The sequence below is a fragment of the Sminthopsis crassicaudata genome, chromosome 2 (genome assembly GCF_048593235.1).
Source record: "Sminthopsis crassicaudata isolate SCR6 chromosome 2, ASM4859323v1, whole genome shotgun sequence".
Lineage (NCBI taxonomy): Eukaryota > Metazoa > Chordata > Mammalia > Dasyuromorphia > Dasyuridae > Sminthopsis > Sminthopsis crassicaudata.
In genome coordinates, this window is record NC_133618.1 from 664,779,496 (window position 1) to 664,807,279 (window position 27,784).

The 27,784-nt window shown below is 40.3% G+C and overlaps 1 protein-coding gene across 3 annotated transcripts in view; it reads right to left on the minus strand.

Annotated features, from left to right (window-relative positions):
* The window catches only part of BICC1 (BicC family RNA binding protein 1), a 270,972-nt gene that overhangs the window by 145,626 nt on the left and 97,562 nt on the right, over nucleotides 1-27,784 (minus strand). The window lies entirely within an intron of this gene.

Below are 27,784 nucleotides of genomic sequence, written 5' to 3' on the forward strand. Positions count from 1 at the left end.
ATTGAATTAAGTGCTAAAAATTAATAATAATAATATCATATCTATAAATCTTTAAGGTTTGCAAAGTCCTTTACAAAGAGAATCTCATTTTATCTTTATAAAAACCACAGAAGGTAGTAAATGCTATTATTATCCCCATTTTGCCGATGAGGAAACTGAGAAAAAAGGAAGCTAAATGACTCGTCCAGAATCATACAGCTAACATCTGAGACCATTTTAACTCATGCCTGCTATTCTATCCACTGTGCCATCTAGATAATTATATTTAAAGATGAGGTGTTTTTTTCCAGTTTAAATTTCTGACTTTATGATGACCCAAAATGAACTGATTTTTTTAAAACAACCTAATAAACCTATCTGGAGAAGAAGAAAGAAAGAAAAAAAAAAAAAAAAAAAAAAAAAACACCAGCAGATTTGTTATTCCAAGACTTTGACACCATTACAAGCATCTGCGGGCCTATCTCTACTCCCACTCAACTCCTCAAGGCGCTGGAGGATTTCAGCCCAGAGACAGCCGCCCTGCAAAATATGTGAACAAATAATGGTCCTGAGGGAATTCCAGAACCTTTGGAGATTCTGGTATTGAATCAACATCTCCTCTACATTTGCCAAAGGATTGCAACATCCTTTAACATAATATGTGTAAAGTCAAATGAGAACTGCTAGCCTATACTAAGAATATTTTTTTCTTCATCTCCAAGGGGGAAAACTGTTCTGGACACATTTGTGTTTCATTAAGATTGAGGCAGAACATCCAACAAGATGTCGGCCATGAATCTGCTCTCTCGGTCATTTTCCTCATGGTACAGACAAGAAGCCAACAGTTTCCTGCTGCAACTTCCTCCCACATGCATGGCCCACGCAGAACCCAGGGTACAACTTAACCAGAAAAGAAGGCAATGTGCAAGCTGATGTTTAAGAAGACTCTATACTAATTCAATTTAATTCCAGAAGTAATACTTAACGGGTAGCTAGGTAGCTCAGTGGATAGAGTGTTGGGCCTAGAGATTTATCTTCTTGAGTTCAAATATGTCTTCAAAGAATTACTAGTTAATGACGCTGAGAAAGTTTATCTCAGTTTACTTAGCTGTAAAATGAGCTGGAGACAGAATGGCAAATCGTTCCAGTATCTTTGCCAAGAAAATCCCAAATGGGATCATGAAGAATTGGAGACAATTGAAGGAGAAAAAAAACTTCAACAATAGAATAAAACTGCCAGCTACTACACTGAATTGTGTACATAAAGAAAGCTGAAAAGAAAAGAAAGAAAGGGAAAGAGGAATAGGAAAGAAAAGAGAAGGAGAGGAAGGAAAAGAGAAGGAAGGAAAAAGGAAAAGGAAGGAAGGAAGGAAAAGGTGAAGAAGATGAAAGGGAAGGGGAAGAGGAAGAGAGGAAAGGGGAGGAAAGGAAAGGAAATGAAAGGGAAAAGGAAAAGGAAAAGGAAAAAAAAAGGAAAGGAGTGAAGAAGAGAAATCCTAACCTTAAGGAACTTATACTCTATTAGAGAGACAAAATTTGCAAACCAATATTTAAACACAAAGAGGAAATCATGTTGAATAAGGAGAAAATTAAAAAAAAACAAAGATTATTTCTCATTCAATCATTTTGAGTTGTTCTGGACTAAAGTATAAAAGGCTAAGCACATTCCTATTTGATAAATAGTCAAAGGATACAAATAGGCAATTTTCAGAGAAAGACTTCAAGCTATTAATGGCCATATGAAAAATGCTCTAATTCACAAATAATCAGAGAAATGTAAATTGAAACAATTCTGAGGTACTACCTCATACCCATTAAATTGCCAAAGTTGGCCATCACCACTCCCCCCCAAAAAAGGAAAAGAAAAATGAAAAATGTATTTATGCATTGTTGGTGGAGTTGTGAACTGTTCCAGCCTTTCTGAAATGGAATTTGGAATTATGTTTCAAAAGCTATTAAACTATACATATCCTTTGACTCAGCAATACTGCTACCAAAATATCAAAGAAGGATAAAGAGACACATATGTGTAAAAAATATTATAGCAGCTCTTTTTGTGGTGGCAAAGAATTGAAAGATGAGGAATCACCCCATCAACTGAGGAAGGGATAAGCAAATTCGTGTATGAATTTGAATGCCATTGTGCTGTTAGAAATGAAGAAAAATGTTTCAGAGAAACCTGGGAAGATTTGTATGAACTAATACAAAAAGAAATGAATAAAACCAGAAGGACAATTCATACAGTGACAACAATATTGAAAAGATAATAGTTTTGAAAGATGTAGGAACCCTGATCAACATGCTGACCAACCACAGTTCCAGAGAACTCATGATGAAACTTTTTGCCCACCTCCTGACTAAGAGGCAAGAGACTTAGTCTCTCTCTCTCTCTCTCTGAATGACCAAGATAGGAATATTATTTTACTCAACTATACATGTAGAGTTGTATAATTTGTAACAAGCTTTGTCTTTCCTGCTTTCTTAATGAAATGGGAAGAGAAGAGACAAGGGAAGAAGGAGAGGGGGGAATTGAAACCTAGAAAAAAGAAAAAAAATTAAAGCTAAGCAAATCAGTGGTATTATGAGGTGGTATAAGATTAATAAGGAGATTTTTTAATTTACTTGAGAACAACCTCTTAATGCACTTTAATCAGTCAATGAACAAGGATTTATCAAACCCATGCTATCTGCCAACCACTGAGCTCATCCATAGGGACACAGAGATAAAAAAATAAAACAGTCCCTGTCCTTGAGGGCTTAATATTCTATCCAGAGAAATCTATAAATGGAGCATCCCCCTTCTGGCTTCCTTTGGGGCATGTTCAGCTGGTGTTCCTATCAAGGACTTATTAGCTTAGACCAGGGTGGCTTCCAAAACCATGTGATGGAAGGGTTCCTCTCCAGAGATCATTTTCTACAGGCCATGATCACTCAGAGGTCCATACTATTTAATGACATTTTCATGATTCTCAACCAAAACTGTGAATAGACTAAAGGGACAGTCGCTGTTCCTTTCAAGACTGCTTTTCCTGTCAACTCTGGAGCATGAGGAGCGTGTCAGAGGGGCCAGTGGGGGAGAACAGCCCTGTTGTTCAATCTTTGAACTAGTCCCAAGACATGGACTGACACAAGTTGGTACCTGGGAGTGGGCTGCCTCCCATTTTATGTTCTTTCCTCTACAGAGGGCATCTTTACTATTCCAGGCATCAAGAGCAGGTAAAATAGCAAAGTAGCAAAAGCCTGAGACAGGACAAAAGGGAGTCATCTTCAGAGAGACCACCAGTGTGAGTAATGGAGGAGGCAGTATGTGCTCAGGACAAGTGAAATATAAAAGGGTTAAAGAAATATAAAAGAATTAATTTTTACCAGTCCTAGCAAAGACCCTGCTGACATATCCCAACAAGATTAGACTATCAGCCTTCCAAATGACTGCCCTAATGGTGATAAGTTAAAGATTCTCTTCCTCCCAACAGAGAATTAGCCAGATTTTCAACAAAATGGGTGAAGGAGAATCTAATTAGAAAGCCAGAAGGGATCTACGGTTTCCTTGGATCCCCAATACAGTGAAAACCCTTTTGAACCACAGTCGACAGCTTCATGAGCTGCTGTAACCAAAAGTATGCTTTCTTGACCACCAGAAAGTGGCCGGCTTTCTTTTTGTTTTGTTTTAATTAGATAGCTTTATTATGCCATTCAATGTCCATTCCAAAGAGCAGAGACATTACCTTATAATAATAGCAATTGTGCTTTTCTTGCTTGAAGAAAGAATGATTCACCTTTCCAAAAAAAATTTAAGTTCAATTACACGGGTGGACATTTAGGAAAAACTGGAGAATTTTCAACATAAAAGATTCCTGCCATCCCCGTTCCTATTCTTCTTCCGCCAATGCCCACCTTGGATTAATCAAGGCAGAGTTTCATGAAACACAAAGCTTTATGCCTACTTGATTTAATGATAGATTTAACTGAATAACATACAAACCACAAAAAGACAAAGAGGAATTATTTTTCTATATCTTTGGTCTATATTCCTGCCAACCAATGGATTCCATCTTTGGCTCAGAGAAATAGGGCTGTACACTGACTTCTTCCATCAAAACTGCTATAAACCCTAAAGAGCCATAACCAGACAGCAGGAGCTTCAGGTCCTAGTAAGATTCAATTCATTGATAAGCATTTATTAAGCACCTATGTTGACCAATGTTAGGAGGAGAAGACCTTAGTGACCATCTAATCCAACCAATCTTATCACTTTACACAGGAGTAAACTGAGGCCCTGAGAGGCCCTTTGTTAAAAGTAGGATCAACCTCTGGCCTTCTCCATCATCTCCCTCAGCCCTTTCCCCTCTCCCCATGTGGTACCACCAATTCACCCTCATATGCCTTTTCAGCTTCTCTCCCCTCAACATTACACTGCAATCTCCTAGAGGATCAGAACCATCTTTTGCCTTTTTTTGTATCCCCAGTGCTGGCACACAGTGGGTGCTTAATAAATACTCATTCATTCACTTTAAAGCCACAATTTTTTATTCTTCCCACTGTGCTACTAAGACTGATATCTAGCAGTCATATAGCTGCTTCAATCTGCTAGTTTCATTCTCCTCTGAGCAGAAGAGGCCTGGCTAACCCAAGCCTGCCTTCAAGGGCTAACTCAAATCCTGCCTCCTCCATGCAGACTTCTAGGATTTCCTCCCAGATTCTGGCTTCTTCATCCCTATAGCATCCCCAACCTGTCCTTCAGAGTCTAATTCTGTCTAATACTATCATCTAGTCATTTTGCATTTCTAAATCATGTCTCCCAAGTATAGAGACAGAGCCTTCCATTACTTTTCTATCCCTCACTGGGCAGATGATTCAAAGATACTACTTCTAGAGCTTGGGCCTGAATGTGCCCGTCCAAGCATGAGTGCCTGAGTGCTGGGTGGGCAAAGTGGCGACAGAATAAAGTCAATCACATCCAACTGCACTTTCCTGCAGGTGATGGTGGGAGACAGAGCGGTAAGTGTACTCACTTTAGAGTCAGGAAATTCTGCCTTGGAATCTATTTATATATAATATCATATATAATCTCAATTGATCTTTACAATCCCTCCCCAGACTGGTGGCAGCAAGGTGATGTTAGTCCCAAATGTGGAAGACTGAGACTAGGGAAATGAAGTAGGTTCACATAGCTAAAACAGGATTCGAACATGGATCTTCCTGTCTCCAATTCCAACATTTTCTCCACCATGTTACACAGTTGCCTCTAAATAGTTGCATGACCTAAGTCATTTAACTACTTAGCCTCAGTTTCTTCATCTATAAAACAAGGGTATTTTCTGAACTATCTAGTTCACAGGATTGTAAGAAAGTGCTTTGTAAAACCTTCAAATGCTCCAAAGATGTAATTTATTGTTATCAATATTCTTAACCACATTAAATAAGTGAAGACTGCTAACAGGATGTTCACAATTAGATTGTTTAATCTAGTTAATAAATGTTAGTCTAAACTTCATAGTCAGCCTCTCATTACCACCTTATTATTTACTCATCCAAATTAATCCCCACACCCTCTCCATCTCAGGTAAATCAAGCCCTAGGCTCTATTTGCATTTCTTTCAGGCTTGGTCTGGCCCCCGGACATATTCTGTCAAAACTAAACTCAGAAAAGACTTGGATCTGAATCCTTTCAAAGATAATTAGGGAATTATATGACTCACTTAACTTTTCTCAGCCTCAATTTCTTCATTTCTCAAAGTGGGAATAACCCAGTTGCACTCAAAATCATAGATCTGTGAGGTCCAATTAATCAACAAGCATTTTTAAAATACTAATCTGGTGGAAGTGGATATCTTCAACTTAGAGAAGAGCTAATCCAATTCCAATTAATCAATGATGTACAGAATTAGCTACACCCAGAAAAGAAACACTGGGAAATGAGTGTAAACTGTGAGCATGTTTTTGTTTTTCTCCCCAGGTTATTTTTACCTTCCGAATCCAATTCTTCCTTTGCAACAACAACAACAAAATTCGGTTCTGCACATATATATTGTACCTAGGATATACTATAACATATTTAATATGTATGGGACTGCCCGCCATCTAGGGGAGGGGTGGAGGGAAGGAGGGGAAAATTCAGAACAGAAGGGAGGACAAGGGATAATGTTGTAAAAAGTTACCTATGCATATATACTGTCAAAAATGTTATAATTATAAAATTAATTTTTAAAATTTAAAAAAATAAATAAAATAAAATACTAATCTGGGAGTAGAAAGACACAAAAAACTATCTTCAAGAAATAAACTAATATAGATTAAGCATTTTTGCAAACAACAAATTCTACATGCATGCAAATTAATTTCTTCATTATCATCACCAGCATCTTATTTAAGGATGCACAGAAGGGGAGACAACCATAGGAGCTTTCATTCATTCTACCAGGGTCACAAAATCAGGACTCACATATTGGAAGTGATAAATCAGACATAAGTTCCAAATTAACTAGGGAGATGAACACCCCAAATAACAATTACTTGTATCTTTATATACAACCTTCTAAAATATTTACAAAGATAAAGACAATAAGTGAATTTAAGAAAAACAATATTTACAAAGATTTTGAAACAAAATTACATCTGATCATTCTAGAAACTCAATGAGGTAGGTAATCCAACCATTATTCTTCCCAATTTCCAGGTAATGAAACCCAGCCACAGAAAAGTTAAGTGATTTGGAACAAAATGAAAAAGAAAGTGAAAAATTAGATTTTTTTTTTAATTCCAGTTCAATATCTTTGAGGCTACACTGGGTCTCTTTCACATAGATAGAAAAAGTAGCCATCTTAACAAGGAGCAAGTTACTTTTGAGTGTATGTTACATAGTTTCCAGGAGGTGATTAGCAGCATCTGCAAACAAGCATCTCTAGTCCTAGTTCTGTCAGGGGTAAAGAGAAGGGGGCTAAAGATTCCATCCATGGGGGCAGCTAGGTGGCGCAGTGGATAGAGCACCAGCCCTGAATTCAGGAGGACCTGAGTTCAAATATGATCTTAGACACTTAACACTTCCTAGCTGTGTGACCCGGGGCAAGTCACTTAACCCCAACTTCAGAAAACAAAAACAAAAACAAAAACAAAAAACAAACAAACAAACAAAAACAAAAACAAAAAACACATTTAAGATTCCATCCATTTTAGGTCCTACAATGGCCTCTGACTGAAAACAAGATGCTACTCTTCTTCAAGTGGATAAAAATCAGGCTGCAAAATCTGATAGGCTCAAATGGCCAGTACTTCCTTGGGGAGACAAAGTTCAATGTTTTTCTGGGCTGTTTCAGTCTTTTACAATTAGTTAGAACCAAAAAATTCCAATGTATGAAAATTACAAAGTCTCAGAAAACAGCAGATATCTGTTCTTTGCCTTAATCCCTCCCTCAAAAAACAAAACAAAACAAAACAAAACAAAACAAAACAAAACAAAACAAAAAAACCTTTAAGGAAGTTTCAGCTATTTGAAAATTTAGGAGCTTGCTCCACTGCATTCTGTCCTGAACCTTTTGACCACTCCAAAACCAAAGTGAATTAATCAATGGAATCATTCTCTGAGTCATTTCACAACTAAAATTTTTAATTAAAAAAAAAAAAAAGACCAGTTTTCTTTCACAACAACAGATGCTAGAGCTTGGACCACCGTCTTTCCACTCTGTCCCTACAATCCCAGAAGAATTCACTACCAAAAGCACTTCTCACTTTCTAACAAGGAAGTTCTTCCTCCTCCATTCCATCTCCCTCCTATATTCCTTTATTCCTGTCTTGAAGCATAACGAGGATGGAGCACCTGGGCTTTGCCCCAAAGTGCCAAAATTCAGAAGGCACTGGCAGCACAAAAACATCTGGGTACAGCCCCTACCTAGAAGACTAATGAGTCAGGATATGAAGCTATCTGACTCTATACTCAATGGCCATGCTCTAGGAGAGTGTTTGATTTCCTGTCCCATCTGGCCACTTAAGTGGCAGCCAACCCAGCATTAGGAAAGGCTCTACCTCATCTTTCTCATCGTCTTAAGACGAGCCACAGCTGTCTATACTGCCTGGGAAAAACAGGCTTCCTGGAATTGTTCCAGAATAATATATAAAGAACCTATTTGTAAGCTTTAATAATTGGGCAGTTCAATCTTTGGTGTCTATTTTATTCAAGATGAAAATAGCTGCAATTAGCATTAGTTAAGTACCTACTATGTGCCAGCCAAAAAACCATTCCAGCACCCAAGAAACTCCTAGTGTAATGGGTTTGGGGGAAGGAAATGAGGCAACAACAAACCACTGATGAGGTAAATGGGGAAAGCCTCAGAATTCAAGGGGATTGGAGAAGGTTTAATAATACCAAACTGTCACCAATCCTCCCCAGATTTGGAGAGCGACATTTCACACACCAGAAGCACCCTAGTTGTGTGTGAAATGTCACTTTGTGGAGGGCAAGCCCACTGCCTCCCAAGGCAGTTCCTTCTGTTTTAGGAGATCTCTGAGTGTTAGGAAGCTTCTCCTGACCTCAAACTGAAATTTACCTCTGGAGAGATAATTCCTACCCAGCACTCCTCCTTCTCACCTCTGCGACAAAGCAGAATAAATCAGATTCCTTGAAATACATAAAAATGCCTTCACTCCCCCCAGTCTTTCCTTCTCTAGGTTAAACATCCTAGTCCCTTCAAGAGATCTCTGATAGGACGTGGAGGCCCTTCACAAGCTATCAGCTAACTGGGCTGGGTGAACAACTTTCAAGCTGTTAATGTTTTACAAAATCCCAAATCAATTTCCCAGCTTGTGCTCCTTCTAATAGCCGGTACTGTTATTGTAATCAGCAAAGAAGCCTAATGAATAAGGAGCTGGAGGCTTTCCCATGGTTTGGGTTTCTGTTTTTCAAAAATCTTTCCACCAGCTCCGAATCTTGAACGGAGAGGAAATAATACCATCAGATAGCGAAAAAGGTTTTCAACATGTGCTTTGGCATCGGGTCACTGAAATAAACTCATATTAGAAAAATAAATAACAGGAGCTAAATATCCCTCTCCCCACCCCTCCAAAACCCCCAGAGCCAAACTCTATTTCCATATGAAGGTTCCTACAAGTAGTAGCTTTCTCCAGGATTGAACGAGGTCTCCATTTCTAGTCTTTGATGCCCAGATCATGATGGAATGTCTCCACGCCCCCACACTTTCCAGACAAGCATGCCATGTGGAAAGCAAAACCTTTGGCTGGGGTGCACCAGCCTACATACTTTGCAGGTTTGCAGCAATTACTGGAGAATAGGTTGCAGCTGACCACAACTGCAACCCCTGAGACTCCAGTTCCCAGCAAATTCTTCCTTCCAGATGTGGAGGAAGCAATCCACAGGTGAGGTTCTGAGCTCCCCAAGCCCACTCATGCTGACTCTGCTTTTAAGGGGAGAAATATTTGCACTTGGAGCAAAAAAAGGAGGTCCGCCGTTCCAACTTGACATTGTATACTCTTCCCTTCACTACTGAAATTTCATTCATTCAAAATGGCCCCCAGCTGGCAGCCAAAAGAGCTGGGATCAATCACATCTGGAAACTATTTGTCAAAGGGCCTGGCGAGCTAAAACTTTGTTTACTGTCCTAGGGATGTTAGACATGGAAAGCCTGTGGACCAACTTGGGAAATCTATCCTTGTGGAAAGGATCTTCTAGGGAAGGAGTTTCCTGGTTGGAGGTTGGGGTTGGAGCTTAGAATTTCAAGAAGCCTTCTCTCCTTTCCCCATCCCCTGGGGCTCTGCCTCCAGTCACTAGAATTGTCATTTGCTTGCAGACATACAGGTAATAAGCATCAGAAGCAGATTTTGATTTCACAGCTTATGACTACAGATCCACAGTTCTCCCTATGACATCATGCTGCTTGCCCATTGAGGTATAGTATGGGTCTTAATATTGTTGTTCATTCCGCTACTGTATTTTTTGTTGGGCTCGTTTTATATTCTCAAACCTTGATTACTAACTCTATTCTACTTTTGCTCCTAATTTTTCTTACAATACACAGTGCTTTTTCTCAATTCTGCCTCTGCTCCCCCCCCAAAAAAAAAAAACAAAAACAAAAACAACAACAACAAAAAAAAAAAAAAACAGTGTAGGATCATAAAAAAAAGCATGAAGAATCAGTAGCTAACATATTAGATTCAAAATGATTATGGCAGATAAGAATCCTGAGTTGAATCTAAGAGAATGAAATTCAGTGGCATAAATGTAAAGTCTTACACATAGGTTCAAAAAATCAACATCATAAGAATAAATAAGTGTGGAAGTCCATAGTTAGGCAATCAGTTCATCTGAAAAAAAGGAAGCATTTTAGTGGGGCTACATGATCAATAAGTCAAGAGTGTACAATGGAGAGTGAAAAAGCTAAGGCAAACTGAAGCTTCAACAACTCTCAAGTTGAGCCCAAACCCAATTAAAATGCAATTGGAAAAATCTTTAACAACAACAAAACACAAATAAATGTTTCAAAAATGGAGGCCACAAACTATTCTCAAGCCTCTCAGCTATGGCAGCAGACAATGGTGGAAAGAGTCAATTAGGCTAATAGGACATTCAGGGCTAGGTACTCCCTTTGCCACTCACTCCCTTTCCCTTCGTAACTCTGAACAAATCATTTAAACTTTCAATTTCTTCACTTGTAACAATAAGGGCTGGTATCACACCAGTTCTCCATAATTCTACAAACATTTAATAAAGCACTCAGATCTGTTAAGCACTTGATACCAGCTATCTCATTTAATATTCATAGGCTTGTGAGGTAGATATGATTATTACCCCCTTTTTACAGATGAGGAAACTGAGACTGGGAGAAAAGTGACTTGCTCAGGATCACATAGCAAGCTAAGGCAGGACTGTGGTTCGGGTCTTCCTGCCTATCAGTCCCATTCTCTATCTACTGGGACACAAAGCCTCCTATTATACTAATAATCTAGTCATTAAGCAAGTGTCTTCGATTTTCCACTAGGGAACACTTTGCTAACCTAGTTTGTGTTACTAGTCATACTCAGACTTGTTTCCTGTGTTAACATAAGACATCTCTATGTCTCTTAAAAGACGCCACAATTAGAACTGGAGTCAGAAAGCCTGAATCCAAATCCCAGCTGGGTCTCTTGCTCATCCCATGGATGACCTTGACACATCCCCACTCTCCCAGTCCCTGACACCAGTGAAACCACAACTCCTGATTCTCAAATAAACAAGCTAAGTTCCTGGAAATCTAACCTACTGAGCAAAGTCAAGATGATCCCCCTGAGGCTGTTAGAATCATAGCTGGATTGTTCCATACCTGGAAGCTTCTGATCTAGCCTGTCTCACCCCCAAACCACAGACACCTCATTGAGGGCTTTGTTCTACATCTCTAAAACATGGGCATGTACCATAGGCATTTGTCTGTTCCTTAACCCCACCCCAGGCAGACCTCATCTGAAATCTGGTCTTTTTCCTTGCCCTTAGGCAATTAGGTGGAGCAGTAGATACAGCATCAGGCCTGGAGTCAGAAAGACATCTTAGTTCAATTCTGGCCTCTGACACTTACTATAGCTAGTGATTCTGATCTCAGTTGACTCACTTATAAAATAAACTGGAGAAGGAAATGGTAAACCACTCCATGATCTCAGCCAAGACCCCAAATAGAGTCACGTACAATCAGACAGGACTGCAATGACTAAAGAAGGAGTACTATAAGCAACCCAGAACTCTATACCCAGAAGATCTCTGACAAACCTGATCAAAGTTTATTCCTTAAAAACAACATGTTCTGAAGATTTTTTTTTAAAAAGAAATTAGCCTTCATGGCCTAGCTGTACCAGGTCTAAACTTATGTTATAAAACAGCGGTTACCAAAACCATTTGGTATTGGCTAAGAAATAGACTAGTTGATCAGCGAAATAGGTTAGGTTCAAAGGACAAAACAGTCAATAACTTTGGGTTTGTCAAAGACTAGATTATTAAAGACCCCAGCTTTTGGGATAAGAACTCACTGTTTGACAAAAATTGCTGGGAAAATTGGAAATTAGTATGGCAGAATCTAGGCATTGACCGACACATAACACCATACACCAAGATAAGGTCAAAATTGGTTCATGACCTAGGCATAAAGAATGAGATTATAAATAAATTAGAAGAACATAGGATAGTTTACCTCTCAGACCTGTGGAAGAGGAAGGAATTTATGATCAAAGAAGAACTAGAGGTCATTATTGATCACAAAATAGAAAATTTTGATTATATCAAATTGAAAAGGTTTTGTACAAACAAAACTAATGCAGACAAGATTAGAAGGGAATCAATAAACTGGGAAAACATTTTTACAGTCAAAGATTCTGATAAAGGCCTCATTTCTTAAATATATAGAGAATTGACTCTAATTCATAAGAAATCAACAGAAGGTTTTGCAACTGTCAATGCTAAAAAAAATTACCCATGTATATATCTTGTAAATAAAAAATAAATAAATATAAATTAGCCTTCAAAGCAGTTAGGCAGCTCAGTGGATAGAGTACCAGCTTGAAATCAGGAGGACCTAAGTTCAAATCTGGTCTCAGACACTTAACATGGCCTAGCTGTGTGACCCTGGGCAAGTCACTGAACCCCACTTGCCTCAGGGGAAAAAAAAAAGAAGTTAACCTTTATTTTTTGAAAATGTCACTTGAAAGCTTTCTCTTCCCTCTCTCTCTCCCCACCTCACCTAGACTGGAGATTGGGTCTCCCTACTTCACGTAAGCTGAAAGTACAATAGATATTCACAGACCTGAACCCACACCTGATTAGTATGAAAGTTCTGATCTGCTCCATTTATATGACCTTAGACTGCTTACCATATTGGTACTGAATTTAGTAACAATATCAGAATGACTTTAACCCAAAGACTACTCATACACCCAAACTTGAGTGACCCACCAGCCCTAACTGTCCTCAAAGCAGAAATCACAGCTCGGGCTTTTTACCAGTGATACTTGGAATGCTACATGAACACCACCCTGATCACCACCAGCACCAGTAAGTCTCACTCTGGAAATTACTCTGTATCAACTTAAATGTGCTTTGTTTATAAGTGCACATTCTGCATCCCCTCAATTAGAATGTAAGCTTCTTGAAGACAGGGAGTTTTTGTTTCTATTTGTTTTTAGTCAATGTATCCTTGGAACACAGCATATTCCTTGAACAAAACAAGTACTTGATTAATATTTGCTGAACTGACTTAAATCGAAACCAACTCATGGACCACAAGATCCTAGATTTAGAGCAAGAAGAGACTTTAGAAGCCATCTAGTCAAGCATTCTACAGGTGAAAGGAGAGATCTGTGCCAGCCATGCTGTATTTACCACCCAGCTAGGCTTCCGACTCTCCAATGTGCCCCCTTCACCATGTAACCTGGTTCTTCTAACTCTGGAAAATCTCTCCCAAACTAATCCATATCTCCCACTGGTGAGTTATCTCCATTTTCATTCCCCTACTGACTGGGTTTGAGATGGAACTCTCTAAAATCTTCTACCATGTCCTGCCATGGAAAGCCTCCTTCCTAGCCTGATCTTTCAGCCCACTTTTATGTTATCTTCTCCATTAGAAATGTAACCTTTCTTGTGAATAATTCCCAACTATCCTGGAGAGCAATTTGGAACCCAAAGGTCTGTAAACCTGTGCAAACCCTTTGATCCAGCAATATCACCACTAGGTCTATATCCCAAAGAAATCATAGAAAGGGAGAAGAACCTATATGTGCAAAACTATTTATAGCAGCCCTTTTTGCAGTGGCAAAATATCAGAAACGGAGGGGATGCCCATCAATTGAGGAATGCCTAAATAGCTTGTTCCATAAGAAATGAGAAGCAGGCTGATTTCAGAAAAACCTGGAAAGATCTGCATGAACTGATTCTGAGTAAAGTGAGCAGAACCAGGAGAACATTATGCACAGAACAGCAAGGTTGTGTGATAATTAATATGATAGACTTAACTCTTTTCAGAAATATAGTAATCCAAGACAATTCCAATAGATTTGTAGTGGAAAAGGCCATCCACACCCAGAGAAATAACTATGGAAACAGAATGCAAATTGAAGCATGCCATTTTTCTTTTTTTTTTTTTTCCTTTCTCATGATTTTTTCCTTTTGTTGTGATTTTTCTTTCACAATATGACTAATGTGGAAATATGTTGAATACAATTGTGCATATATAACTTAAAATCTTGGAGAGGAGGGAGAGAAGGAGAAAAAAAATCAGCCCTGAAGTCAGGAGGAAGTGAGTTAAAATCTAGTCTCAGACACTTTTTTAGCTCTGTGACTCTGGGCAAGTTACTTAAACCCATTTGCCTCACCCCCCCAAAAAAAAAAAAGTTGAAATAATCTTTAGATAAGAACAAAATTTTCAGATGAAGAAATTTAAACCATTTTTGGTCATATGAAAGGGTGCTCTACATCACTACTGATCAGAGAAATGCAAATTAAGACAACTCTGAGGTATCACTACACCCCTCTCAGAGCTAAAATGACAAGAAAAGAGAATGATGAATGTTAAAGGAGATGTGGGAAAACTAGGACACTGATACATTGTTGTGAACTGATTCAACCATTCTGGAGAGCTCTGAAGAGCCCAAAGGGCTATCAAACTCTGCATCCCTTGGATCTAGCAGAGTCTCTATTGGACCTGTATCTCAAAGAGATCATAAAAAAGGGAAAAGGACCCACATGTGCAAAAATGTTTATAGCAGCCCTTTTTGCAGTGGCAAGGAACTGGAAGCTGAGTGGGTGCTCATCAGTTGGAGAATGACTCAATATATTATGGCATATGAATGTCATGGAATATTATTGTTCAATAAGAAATGACCAGCAGGCTAATTTCAGAAAATCCTGGAAAGATTTATTTGAATTGATGCTAAGTGAAATGAACAGGACCAGCAGAACATTGTACACAGCAACAAAATTATGTGATGATCAACTCTGATGGACGTGGCTCTTTTCAATAATGAGGTGATTTAGGAAAATTCCAATAGACTTGGGAGAGAGTCATCTGTACCCAAAGGGACTGAGTGTAAATCACAACATAGAATCTTCATCTTTTTGTTGTTCTTTGCTTGCATTTTGTTTTTTCTCATTTTCTTTCCTTTTTGATCTGATTTATCTTCTGCAGCGTGATAATCGTGGAAATATGTATAGAAGAATTGCACTTGTCCAATATATATTGGATTACTTACTATCTAAAGGAGGAGTTATAGGGGAAGGGAGGGAAAAAATTTGGAACACAGGATTTTGCAAGGATAAATATCGAAAACTATGCATATATTTTGAAAATAAAAAGAAAACTTCTTTACATGCAATTGGAAAAATATATATTACTAAGTTTAAAAAAAAGAAAAAAGTACAATAAGAAATTAAAATTTAATAAATAAATAACTGGAGGAGGATTTCCCTGAGGGAAAGAACTATTTTTCTTTTTGCTTATCTGTGTAGCATTCAACACAGCCCTTGACACATAGGAAATCCTGAATAAATGTTTGTTGCCTGTCTGCCTTTATGGAAGAGCAAGTTGAGAAGCCCTGAGAAAGCAGATGCCTCATCACTGACCAATGGGGTTTGAGCTTAGGTTTTCTGACTCCAAATCCAGAGTCTTTCCATTACACCATGATGCTAAGGAAAACGAAGAACACCTTTCTTTAATACCCTTTGACATATTCCTCTGGGTCCCCCAATATTCTGTTCTCTAACTCACAAGGGCCTGAATAGAAATGAACCAAAAAAATGAAACTCCCACCACAGCCACAAGTCAGCAATAAATCTAAATTTTCCAAATAACAGGAACGTTCAATGACTCTCACATCTTTTGACAGCGACAGCTCCTTGGAATGAATGTTCCTGCAAAGGGCAAATGAATCATTCGAATACCCTTCTAATGACTTGAAGTTAGAAAGTAGCCCCTGGGATCAGGGATGTCAGGGCAGAGTGAGCGGATGAGTTTTTCAGCCAGGAGCAGGCTCCAAGGCAAGATCAGGAATGCTCGGAAATCAGCTGGAAGAAAATGAAGTGGGAAGCTGAAGCTTCGAGATACTACAGCTCTTTCTTCTTGTTTTTTTTTTTTTTTTTAATAAGGTTATTCTATGAGGATCAAAAGCCAAAATGGAGAATTTATCCAAGAAAGGTCAAAGACAAATCTCCATAATTGCATTATGCAAAAGCCAAATATACCTGTCTGGAACCACTTCATTGCTGGCATGAGCCACGGATGGCCCACACCCATGACTTCCCAGCTAGCTAAGGGAGCCAGTGTGGGGCCGTGAAGACAGCTCAGGTTGGAGTCAGAAGAATAGGATTTGAAGTCAGGAGACGTGTGAGGAAATCTATGCAAGTCCCTTTTTCCTGTTTCCATTCTTCCTGGAAAAGTCAATCTACTTCTGTAGAACCCTACTAAAGGAAAACCCGAGTTCAAATGTTGCCTTAGACACTTACTAGCTAAGTGATCTTGGATAAGTCACTTAACCCTTTTTGCCTCCTTTTCCTCATCTGTAAAATGGTTGGAGAAGGAAATGACAAATTTGCATAGAAAAACCCAAATGGGGTCCTGGAGAATGAGGCACATGAATGAAATGACTGAACAAAAAGGGGCAAACACCTGTTTGATAGATCTCTACCTTTTCTTCCCTGCCATTGGGTCACTGGCGCCTCTAGCAAAGGACAGTTCCAGGGGAGGGACAGCTTGAACCGGGTTGATGAAATAATGCCTTTTTTACCTCTTAGGAAGAGTTTGGGCAGGGAGAAGATTGAAAATAAGCTAAAGCCAGCTTTTTAAGGCAACCTGGGAGTTACATAGATCTGTGCTAGCTTTTCTCACCTGAATTCCTCTGAATCACAGCGTAGATTTTGCTGCACTCCTTTCCAAAGGGCTCATCACTCCCCCACTCACAACTCATGGCTTCATGACAGCCAGTTGAGGAATTCTGGTAACTACTGGGCCATTTCATGTTTCCACCAGACTGGCCCCCCTCTTTCCATCCCTCAAACTGTGGGTGGATAAATCTAACTCCAGGAACTTCAGGCAGGAGTTTTGTTAGGGCCTGTTGTCTTTGGAATCCCTGGGTATAATCTACCCAGATAAAATGTACTGGGAGTAGGTCTAGTTATAAAAAGCATCTCCATTTGGTAAGTCAACACATCCTCCCTTCTCCCCAAAGCAGCAGGTGTCTGAGAAGTAACTGCCCTTATATCTTATCTCCCTCGTTCTTGTACCAAGACAGCAAACTCCTCAAGGCATAAAGAGAGGAGATCTCCCATTATTTGGGGGAGCACATATGTGGGGCCTGCAGATAAATCATTCAGAAGGAATTTAAAAGTCTTATCCAAGATTCTGTCAAATCTGGGAGAATCACAGAAAATTGAGATGGCCATCACCAATCAATCCACATTTATTAAGCACCTACTATTTGCCAGGTACTAAATAATGAAATGTGATCACTTCTTTTCCTTCTACAAGTGAAAGGATCTGAGAGAGCTGAGAGTGACAGAACAGGAAACTTCCTTACAAGTAACTTTGCTGTTCATGAATTTATGGCCATGGGGTTGTGGGCCTGGATCAAATCAGCCACAGAATGCCTACTATGTGCTAGGCACTATGCTGAGTAGTGAGAATACAAACAAAAGCAAAGGTTCCTGCCCTCCAAAAGCTTACTCCAGAAGGAAGGAGAGAACATCTATATAGACAGTTACATACTAAATATATATAAAGTGGATACTGGGTAATCTTAGAGAAGCCACAAGCAATTGGGGACCTGGAAAGGCTTCCTTTTGGACACGGTGCCCGAGTTAAATGTTGAAGGAGGTCAGAGATTCTCAGAGGGCCAGCTTAATGAGAAACCATCTCCAAAGGTAGATGGTGACATCATCAGGCTAAGGAGCTGTGTCTGCCTGCCCTACTTGACTTTAACTCCCTTTTTGCTCTGGCAAATATCCAATGCTGAGCAAGTCAAAGGACATGGATATGAGTCATGGCTTCACCCTTGCTCAGCTATGTGACACTGGGACTCAGTTTCCTTATCTATAAAATAAGGCAGAGTTCAAATCTAGCCTCAGGCACTTACTAGCTGTATGACCCTGGGCAAGTCACTTAACCCTGATCACCTCAGTTTCCTCATTTGTTAAATGAGTTGGAGAAGGAAATGGCAAACCACTCCAGTATCTCTGCTGAAAAATACAAATGAGATCATAAAGAATCCCACAAGACTAAGAAATAACTGAACATCCACCTTTCCTTAACCATTTTATTGAACATTCCATTTGTTTTATTGTTTTTTTTTAACTTTCCAGTTTTAAAATTCCTAAACATAAGCAAAGGAAAAGATATTTGTCCTCTTTTTTTCCCTAGAATCTCACACCTCTAAGCTATTATTCCCTTGATTTTTTTTTTTCTTTTACATGTCTTCCTTTCACATAATGTAACTGCTGCTTTAGACATGGAAGCTCTACTTGACATGGTCTTCAAGGTTTAGGAGAACTTAGTGAGATCATATGGCCCAATCCTTCCCTTTTACAGATGAGAAAACTGAGGCCACACAAGTTAACTGCCTGAGGACACATCCACACAATGTCATGACAAGGCTGGTATGCAAACCCAAGGCTTCTGACTCTATCGTTCCGTCTAGTGGAACACAAGGACGCCAGTCTGGCCAGCAAGGAAGGTCAGGACCTCCAAGCTTGGGCAAGCCCACCCAACCCAAAAAGACTTCCAAGATGGAACTGGAAAGAGAGGCTCCCAGAAGCAGAAAGGGCTTCCCAGACTGTTCTGGCTACCTAAACCTGAACAAGAATCCTCTCTATCACATTCCACCAAGGAGTCAGGGGAGAGGAGTCCCCCAACCTACCCACTGTACTTGGAGGAAGAAGGAAGCAGTTTTTACCATTTTTTTTTTCCTTTTTATCAATCTTGAATTTATAATTTCTATCAGTTTTCAGTGCTGCCCTCTGCTGTTAAGAATCAGTAGAGTTATAATTATTAAACCAGAGATTTAGAACTGTCAGGGTGGCTCCTATTGAGGCAATCCTTTAATTTACAGATCAGGAAACAAGATGGTGTCAGAAGCTAATCCCTAATGATCATTATTTTATGCCAAAAATCGCTATCATGCAGTTTGCAAAGCTATTTACTACATTTTATCTCATTTGAGATCCAAGACAAACTTGTGAGATCAGTGCTATCATTAGCCCCTTTTACAGATGGGGAAACTAAGGCATGAAACCGTTAAGTGACTTTCCCAGGGTCACACAGCAAATGAAGCAGCATTTGAACTCCGTTCTCTACATCCAGGGCTCTACCCATTGCACCGTCCAACTACCTCTTGTAGATCACAGTGCTTCAAACACTCATAGGTTGGAATATGCCTCCATTTTTTTCCTTCTTCAGGTTAAAAATACTCACTCCCTCCAATGACCATCATCTGGCCATCCATCCTTTAGAAATTTCCTCTCAACAATGAACTACTTGCCAGCTCTCTGTGGAGCAGCTTGGCTATGTTTAGGGAGATTTATTCACCAAAAGCCTAGGCACTCTAGGTAATCATCTTCCTTTCTTTTTTCTTTCCTTCCTTTCTTTCTTCCCTTCCTTTCTTCTTTCTTTTTTTTGGGGGGGGAAGGGAGGCAGGTCATAGAAACTCATTAAATCGTTGCTAAAATATGGCAGGGGTACAATCACCCATGACGTACCCACTATGATAAAATCGTGGATCTTTGGTATATTGACAAGAGTCACAGAACACTGCACATACTTTTAAAAACTTCAAAGACAGATGCCCCAAATCAAATTATACTTTGATTAAAAACTAACCTGGTCATCTGAATACTAAGTTAATTCAAAAAGAACAAAAATAATGGTGCCCTTTTCCTCAGTTCCCTACCAACAAGATTGAGGGTTTCTATAACAAAGGTTACTCTTTCCCAAGTCAAAATCCAGACAAAGTCCCCTGAAACAGGATGATTCCATGGCTTGCACAAGCCCTGGGACCTGCCTGATGACTAAACTACCTCCTCCATCAAGTACTCAGTAAGTGCTGCTTTTGTGCAGCTCTAATCTTATGCACAAGGACTAAAAAAGGAATAAGGTGTTTCTTAGAAGTCAAAAAGGTGACATGAAGAACAGGAAACATCTGTCTTAAACTTTAAGAAAAAGTGATATCTGTTAAGTTGCATGAAACAATATAAAGGAAAAAGGAGAAAGCCATGAACACTTTGCTGCTCTGACTGTTGACAAAATGATCAGCTGAGCCCTCGTCATCTAAAGGGCAGCCCCAAGATGCAACTGCCTAATCCGGAGCATCTTTGGCACTTTCTGAATGCACAGTTCTTGGTGAAAAACATCTGTAGGACCCTTCTTCTCCATCTCTGGTGCAACATTCACTTCTTATGGAATGGCACAGAGATTTTTTATGAGCAGATGTAGTTGACTGAACCATGTTTGTTTTGGGGAGGGCGGTTTTGACATTTCAAACAGACACCTCATTAGAAGGCTAGATATAGCCCCTTTAAAAACAAGGTCAACAAATCATGACATGGCGGAAGAATTTTGCGGCTGCCACCGAGAGCCCCTTTCTGAATACCATCTATTTCCTGAATCGTTTTACAGTTTTGTAGAAACCAGCCAAATATGGTGCTACTGGTGAGTTTCTCTCCTGGCAAGCAAGCCCTGTATATTTAAGCAAAATAATAAGTGGACTATTCCTTGCCTCTACTAATGTTGTCAACTCCCATAAAATTAAATTCTCACCCCAGCCTCCCCATGTCATTCATTCTTTCCCCTTTCCTCCTTCAAGTAGTGCTTTCCCTCTGTGGATATCTCCAACATAGATCATGTTTGTACATGGCTGTTTGCATGTTGACTCCCCCATTTGGGGTTTGAGCCTCAGGAACAGGGACTATCTTTTCCTGACTTTGTATCCCAAGTACTTAGCACAATACCTGACACATAGTAGGAATTTAATAAATGTATACTGACTTATTCACTCATTTCCTTATTCAATTAACTCCAGTGACTTACTATTATGCCCAGGAATAAATATAAATTTATCTGTTTAACTATGCAAATCCTTTAACCTAGCAGTACCATTACTGTGTTTGTATCCTAAGGAAATCTTAAAGGAGGGAAATGGACCCACATGTGCAAAAATGTTTGTAGCAGTTCACTTTGTGATAGCAAAGAATTGGCAAATGAATAGATGCCCATCAATGAGGGAGTGGCTGAATAAATTATGGCATATGGAAATAATGGAATATTATTATTCTATAAAAAATGATGAACAAGTTGATTTTAGAAAGTCCTGGAAAGATTTATACAAACTGATGCTGAGCGGTACAAGGAGAACCAGGAATACATTGTACACAATAACATCAAGAATGTACAGCGATCAACTATGAAAGGCTTGATTCTTCTCAGTAGTTCAGTGATCCAAAGCAATCCCAACAGGCTTTGGGCAGAAAATGCCATCTGCATCCAGAAAAAGAACTAAGACAATGTAAATCAACACACGCTATGTTTGCTTTTTTTCTGTTTGTTTTTTTTTTTTAATCTCTCCCATGGCTTTTCCCTTTTGCTCTGATTTTTCTCTCCTAACAAGATTCATAAAGTAATGTGTATTAAAAATAAATAAAATTACTAGAAAAAAATAAAAATAAATAATTTTGTCTGTTTGGGATTTAAAGCCTTTCATATCTTAGCTCCAAGCTACCTTTCCAAACTTACTGTATACAGAACTTACTCCCCTTTATGCTTTCTCTACCAGCCTTCTTTTGGTTCCTAATATGTGAAATGCCATCTCCCACCTCCACGTATTTGCCTTACCTATTCCCTATGCCTCATATGCAATCCCTCTTCATCTCCAACTCTTAGGATTCTAGTTTCCTTCAAAGAACTGCTTAAAAGCCATTATTTACACAAGCCAATTTCTGATACCCCTCAGAGCATCATGAAATTACTGCGTACTTCTCTATCTATATCCTTACATAGACACATGTTGCCTTACCCAGTAGAAACCTTAAAGGCAAGTGATCTCTTTTCTGTCTAATGTCACTAATGTCTAACAGGATCTGGGACAATTCATATTTGGAGAGTATTTTATAAGGAAATTTATTTTAAATGTATGTTAACAATTGGAAAATAGCCTGGACCCTTCAAAAATGACTAAAATCATTGCAACAACAACAATAATAATAACTTATTTTCACATAGGATTTTAAGCTATACAAAATATTTTATATACATTCTCTTACTGGAGCCTTAAAACAAGCCTGGAGGAGGGGGGAAGTGTGATTATTGGTATCTCACCTCATCTGTGGATAATTCTCTATTCCAATTACTTTCCCCCAATACCACTCCTAAATTTACCTCTAGAAAGCTATTATTACTTGTTCTTTCCTCCAAGGCCGAGAATGTGTTGTTTCCTCTTGTTTAAGACACCTTGAAATTTAAGTTTATTGTATTAAATATTATATAATATTAAGTATTTATTATATCATATTATATATTGTGTATACATATATATATATATATGATATTAAGTATTATTGTAAAGAAAACTCCTCCACTTGTATGGATCCCACTGGAACCAATGTTCTCTCGCATATCAAAATACATATCAGCGCACACTGTCATGAGCACACAGGATAAGTCACACTGCAAACCTAGGGGAAAATGGCGATAATTCTACCCCCAAATCCACCAAATCCAGGAGCCCAAGGGGTGAGCCTACAAGCAGTGTGGTTTGAATACATGTGTGTGCTGGAGGAGGGAGGAATCTAAGTGTCCATCTAAACAAGTTGAGGGCAACAAAGATGAAGTTCCTTGGAAGTTTAGCACAATGGAGACAAGCAGGAGAAGAGAATGTGCATTTATTAAGCACCTACTATGTGCCTAAGCACTTTACCAATAGGAACTCATTCGACAGAGTGATAGGCTTGGAATAAGGAAGATATGCGTGAAAGTTGTGCCTCATCAGTGGAGTGTCAGATACTGGCAGGGGAACATGGCATGGAGGACGGGGAGCTGGTCTCGGTGTCAGGAAGGTCTTGGATCAGAGCCTGCCTCACATACTTTGTAGACGTGTAACTTTAAGCAAGTCGTCTCTGAGTCTCAGCTATCTTACCTGTGAACTAAGGATGCAAAGGGCCCACCTTGATGTGGGCACCAAATGAGATGCCTACAAACCATATCACCAATATTAACAAGGTAAACTGCTGGCTTCTACTGGATCTGAGCAGGGAGGGCGTCAGACCTCTTGTTAGGCACAGCTGGAAGTGGATATTTCCTTCTGTTCCATTAGGTCTGAGCAACTACATGTTACCTCGACTGGGCAGCTTCCACCTCTGACACTTCCACCAGCTGCACAGTCTCCATTCACAATGACCTTGGCCATGGCCCTTCATCCCATTTGGAAGAGCAGGAAAGATCGTGACATTTACAAACCCCTGGCCCCCAGCAGGCTCAGACCAAAGAGCTCATTATAAATGTCAGGCTACTTCCTGCGTACAAGAATAAAGCAGAGGCCCAGGAGGGAAGCATGCCTTGTCCTGAGGAAAGGAAACAAGCAAAGGGCAGGATTACACATCTATTAAAGAGACCAGGAAGAATACTCTAGAATAGATCAGCCTGAGTTGTGAAGACCTTCCACCTCGTCCTATGGGTGACAAAATTCTGGCATCACCACAGGAAGCTCTCAGGCCATCAGTAGTGCAGAAGAACAACAAATGCAAGGACTTTTCCTTTCAGATTCCTTTCCTATGGAACACACTTTTCTAATTGGCAGAGTTTCCCAGAACAGCGATATCAATAAATGATTATGGTACATGCCGGACAGGAGAAATCAGTGCAGAAAAAAATAAGATAAGGATGGGGTTGGGCCTGTGACCTCATTCTAATATGGAATTCTTAATTGAGGAAATTTCCTCTGCCATTCAGACCAAAACATTCCCTCCAATTTATCATCTTAGAGATGGTTGAGCACTGAGAGATGAAGTGATTTTCCCTAATTGCACACCTACCACATGTCATAGGAAGGAGTAGTCCTGCCTCTGAAGGCCAAACTTGGCCCCTGGTCCAATGAATAGGGAAAAACAATAATAAGCAAGAGAAAGGTAAGGACTGACCACCTGTTATTTCACTGGCATGAGGAAGTTCAAAGCTTTCAAATGAGACAACTCCACCTCTAAAGCGGACCTAAAATTCAGGTGATGCTGAAGAAGTTTCTGAGAATGAACACTCCCTGGCAAATCCCACCACCTCTCAGCCCCCAGCTACCTCATCCATAAAGAGTGAGGTGGACAGAAGCTGGTTCTGAGGTCCTTTCACCCCTAATTCTAAGATGCCATATTACAGTAATAGAAAACTTGATACAGTTTCACATTGATCTGGCTTCATTTTTTCCTAAAAAATGGACTCAAGTTAAGCTTTGGTTAAGTGGTGGGAAGGGAGAGAGTTTTAGGGCTTAAACCTTAGAGATCAAGTCCAATCCTTTAATTTTTCAGTTGAGAAAATGGACCCAGAGAAGTTGCCAAAGATTACACAGTTAGTAAATCAGATTAAAATGTAGGCCCTCTGATTCCAAAGGGTCCCAACCATGGTGAATACACCCGCCAGGGTAAAATATAACCTTCTATAAGACAGCCTGAGCCCAGCAGGGGAATCCAGCAGCGCAAACGGAGGCTGTGCCGTGGGGCCCACAGCTGCTCATGGCAAGATTGAGTTGCTTTCTTAATATAGTCCCTTTTCACCTTTGAAGCAGTTCAAACGTTCTGGCTCGGGCCCATTGGCCCTCCTCATCTTGAAAAAGTCAGGCCACTAGCTGCTGGGGAAGCAAGCCCAGCCCATTGGCTGTGACCAGACCAAAAGGAGAGTGTTGGCAAAACGAACGGATTCTCACAGTTCAAACACTAGGATGATTGACCAGAATCCAGCCAGAATCATAAAACCGAAATTAAGAAAACTGCTGGTTTGACTGCTTCCCTAATGTCACTTTTATTTGTTTCCGTCTGCCTAGCAACTCCTGGCGATCTTGAAAACCTATTTATTCTCAACGTGCACCTGCCACTGTGCCAACCTCTCTCTGATTGCAAACATACCTTTTTCCTCTGCTTTAATATGCCATCAACTTTCCGGCCGGGACCCGTGGAAATACTGTGGGTGCAAGGGAAAGAATGATGGGAACGGGCTCCTGGGACTGAATGTGGGCCCTCAGGCCTGCTAGCCTGGGTGATCTCAGGCCACCACCTTATCTCTCCTAGACTCCGCACTCTCCTCCGCAAGATGGAGTTGGGGAGGGGGGGGGTTGGACTAGGTGACCTCTTGTCTGTCACTTAGAGCTATCTGAACACACACTCGTGCTTGAATATCTCTAAATGACAAAAATTATCGAACAGAAACAACATTTCATTAAAAGTTCAAATAGAGACATACACAAGAAATGCTTGTGGATTTCTTTCTTTATAAAGAATCCCACCTCTTGCTAACAGTCCAAGGGCCGGGGCAAAAGAGGGCCATGAAAAGAATGCTAGATTTGGAATCACAAGCCCTGGGTTCAGATTCACATTCTGCCACTTTGGGACCACCTTACCCTTGCCAGTCTCTTGATTTTTTCACTTATAAAAAGAGAAGGTTAGGGGCAGTTAGGTGGCGCAGTGGATAGAGCACCAGCCCTGAATTCAGGAGGACTCAGGTTCAAATCTGGTCTCAGACACTTAACACTTCCTAGCTGTGTGACCCTGGGCAAGTCACTTAACCCCAGCCTCAGGGGGGGAAAAAAAAAGAGCAGATTAGAGTGATGGTCTTTCACTTCCAAATCTATAATCACATCGACAGATCATGAAAAAGCAAAGGAAAAAGAGGCTTTTCTTGTTCACTCAAATCCTTTTCCCACTGTAAAGACCAAGCAGTCTTGCTGTGGGCAGCCAGCTGATCCATCTGTACAGAATATTTGCCAGAAAGGGCCCAAGGTGGGAGCTCACTCTCTCTGGACACCAAGAGGACCCTAAGAAAGCTCTCCCGTGGACTGCTTTTGGGGCTGTGAATCTGGGGATCAAAACTATCCCAATCCTTTCCCCTCCCCACCCCACGGCTTCCGGAACAAAATCATGACTCTGTACCTAAAGCACCTGGCACCCAGCTCCGCGGATGTGAAATCCTCCAGAGTATAACGTTCAAGAACAGGAATGTTTTGTTCTAATTTGAGACACGACCAGCTCGCCTTGGCCTTGGAAAGTCACAGAGTAAGGAGAGAACGGAGGGCCCGAGCTGGGCCTCGGAGAAGCACTGAGGCATGTGAGCAATGTGGCCGATAAACAGGTGGCAAAAAAGGGAGAGAGGGAGGGGATCTCCTCAGGAAATACCTGGGAAGGCTGGCCAGAATTAGCCACGCGGAACGAGGACACAGAAGGGCTCCGAAATCAGAGGAGGCCTCTTCTAATAACAGAACAGGCCACCTGCTCCTGGGGGCATGTGGTGGCCATCTTAATGAGAAAGTAATCCCTCCCTCACGCTCTCTCTGAGGACAACCTGTCTTCAGAGGCATCACGGGGCCAGAAAGGGTTAGAGACTGGAGACAGCGTTCATCCTGTTTGCAATCCGAGATGCCGGGGCCTGCTTGAGCCACTCACTCAATAATAATTAACTGAGGAATCCAAGGAAAGAGCTCGGTCTGGGGAGATCTGGGTGCCAGACCAACGAGGCTCCCGATTCACTGGGGAATCCCGAGAAACCCATTTCCCCAATCTGGGTCTCAGTTTCCTTATCTGTAAATTAAATCTGGCCTAAACCAGAGTTCTTAACTGGGGGTCGGGACGACTGCCATCATAGAACAGATTTTCTTTTTTTTTTTTTAATTACTCTCTAAGCAGCGGGAGTGCCGGAACCAATTAAACCCTGCTCCTAAGAGCCAACTGTTCAGTTTTCAGGGTGGGCATTTAGACATCAGAAATGCACATACAGAGGAGGCCTCGATTTGCTGTTTAGGTGATTTCTAGATTAAGAAAGTGATGAAGAAAATATTAATGAAGCAGATTAAAGAAATTTGTAATCTACATCTATATATACGTAAGTATGTGTATGTGTACATATGTAAGTACTTATTTATTTTTGGGGCAGCCAACTGTTAAACAATTTACTAGCAATTCTCCATCTCTAACTGCAATTTCACGTTCCCTTCGATTATAAATGTAGGCACCAAACCACAGTGCATTAGACTCCAGCAGATTGTCAGAGGAGTCACTGAAACAAAACAAATGTTGGGAAGTGTTGGGCCCCAGAGTCCACGAGGTCCCTTTGCAGCCCCACCCCCCACCTTCTGGCCATCAAGTGGGGACATTTTAACCAGGCTTTAGCTCTTAAACTCATAGAGAGCTCAGATAGAGGTCTGGAAGGCTCACTGAGCTAATCCCTTTCTTTTCCAGATGAAGAAACTGAGTCTCAGAAAGTGAAAACATAGAGTCAAGTTATACAAGTGAAGATAATAACCCCCAATTTCCTGACTTGAAAATTAGCTGACTTTTCATGTTACCATGAAGAGGAGTGGAGAAAGAGAAGGAAAGAGAAAAGGGGAAAAGAGAGAGGAGGAGAGAAGGGGAGGAAGAGGGAGAGAAATGAAAAAAAGAAAGGAAAAGAAGGGAGAGAGGAAGAGTGTACATTCATTAAATTCTTACCTCGCCCTGGTCTCTGTCTCCCTGCTGGGAATACAAATATGGTACAGTTATCCCTTCTACATCCCAACATTGCCCATCTAGGTTTTGATATATTACAGGCATAGGAAATTAAATGAGAATTTCAGGGAAGTT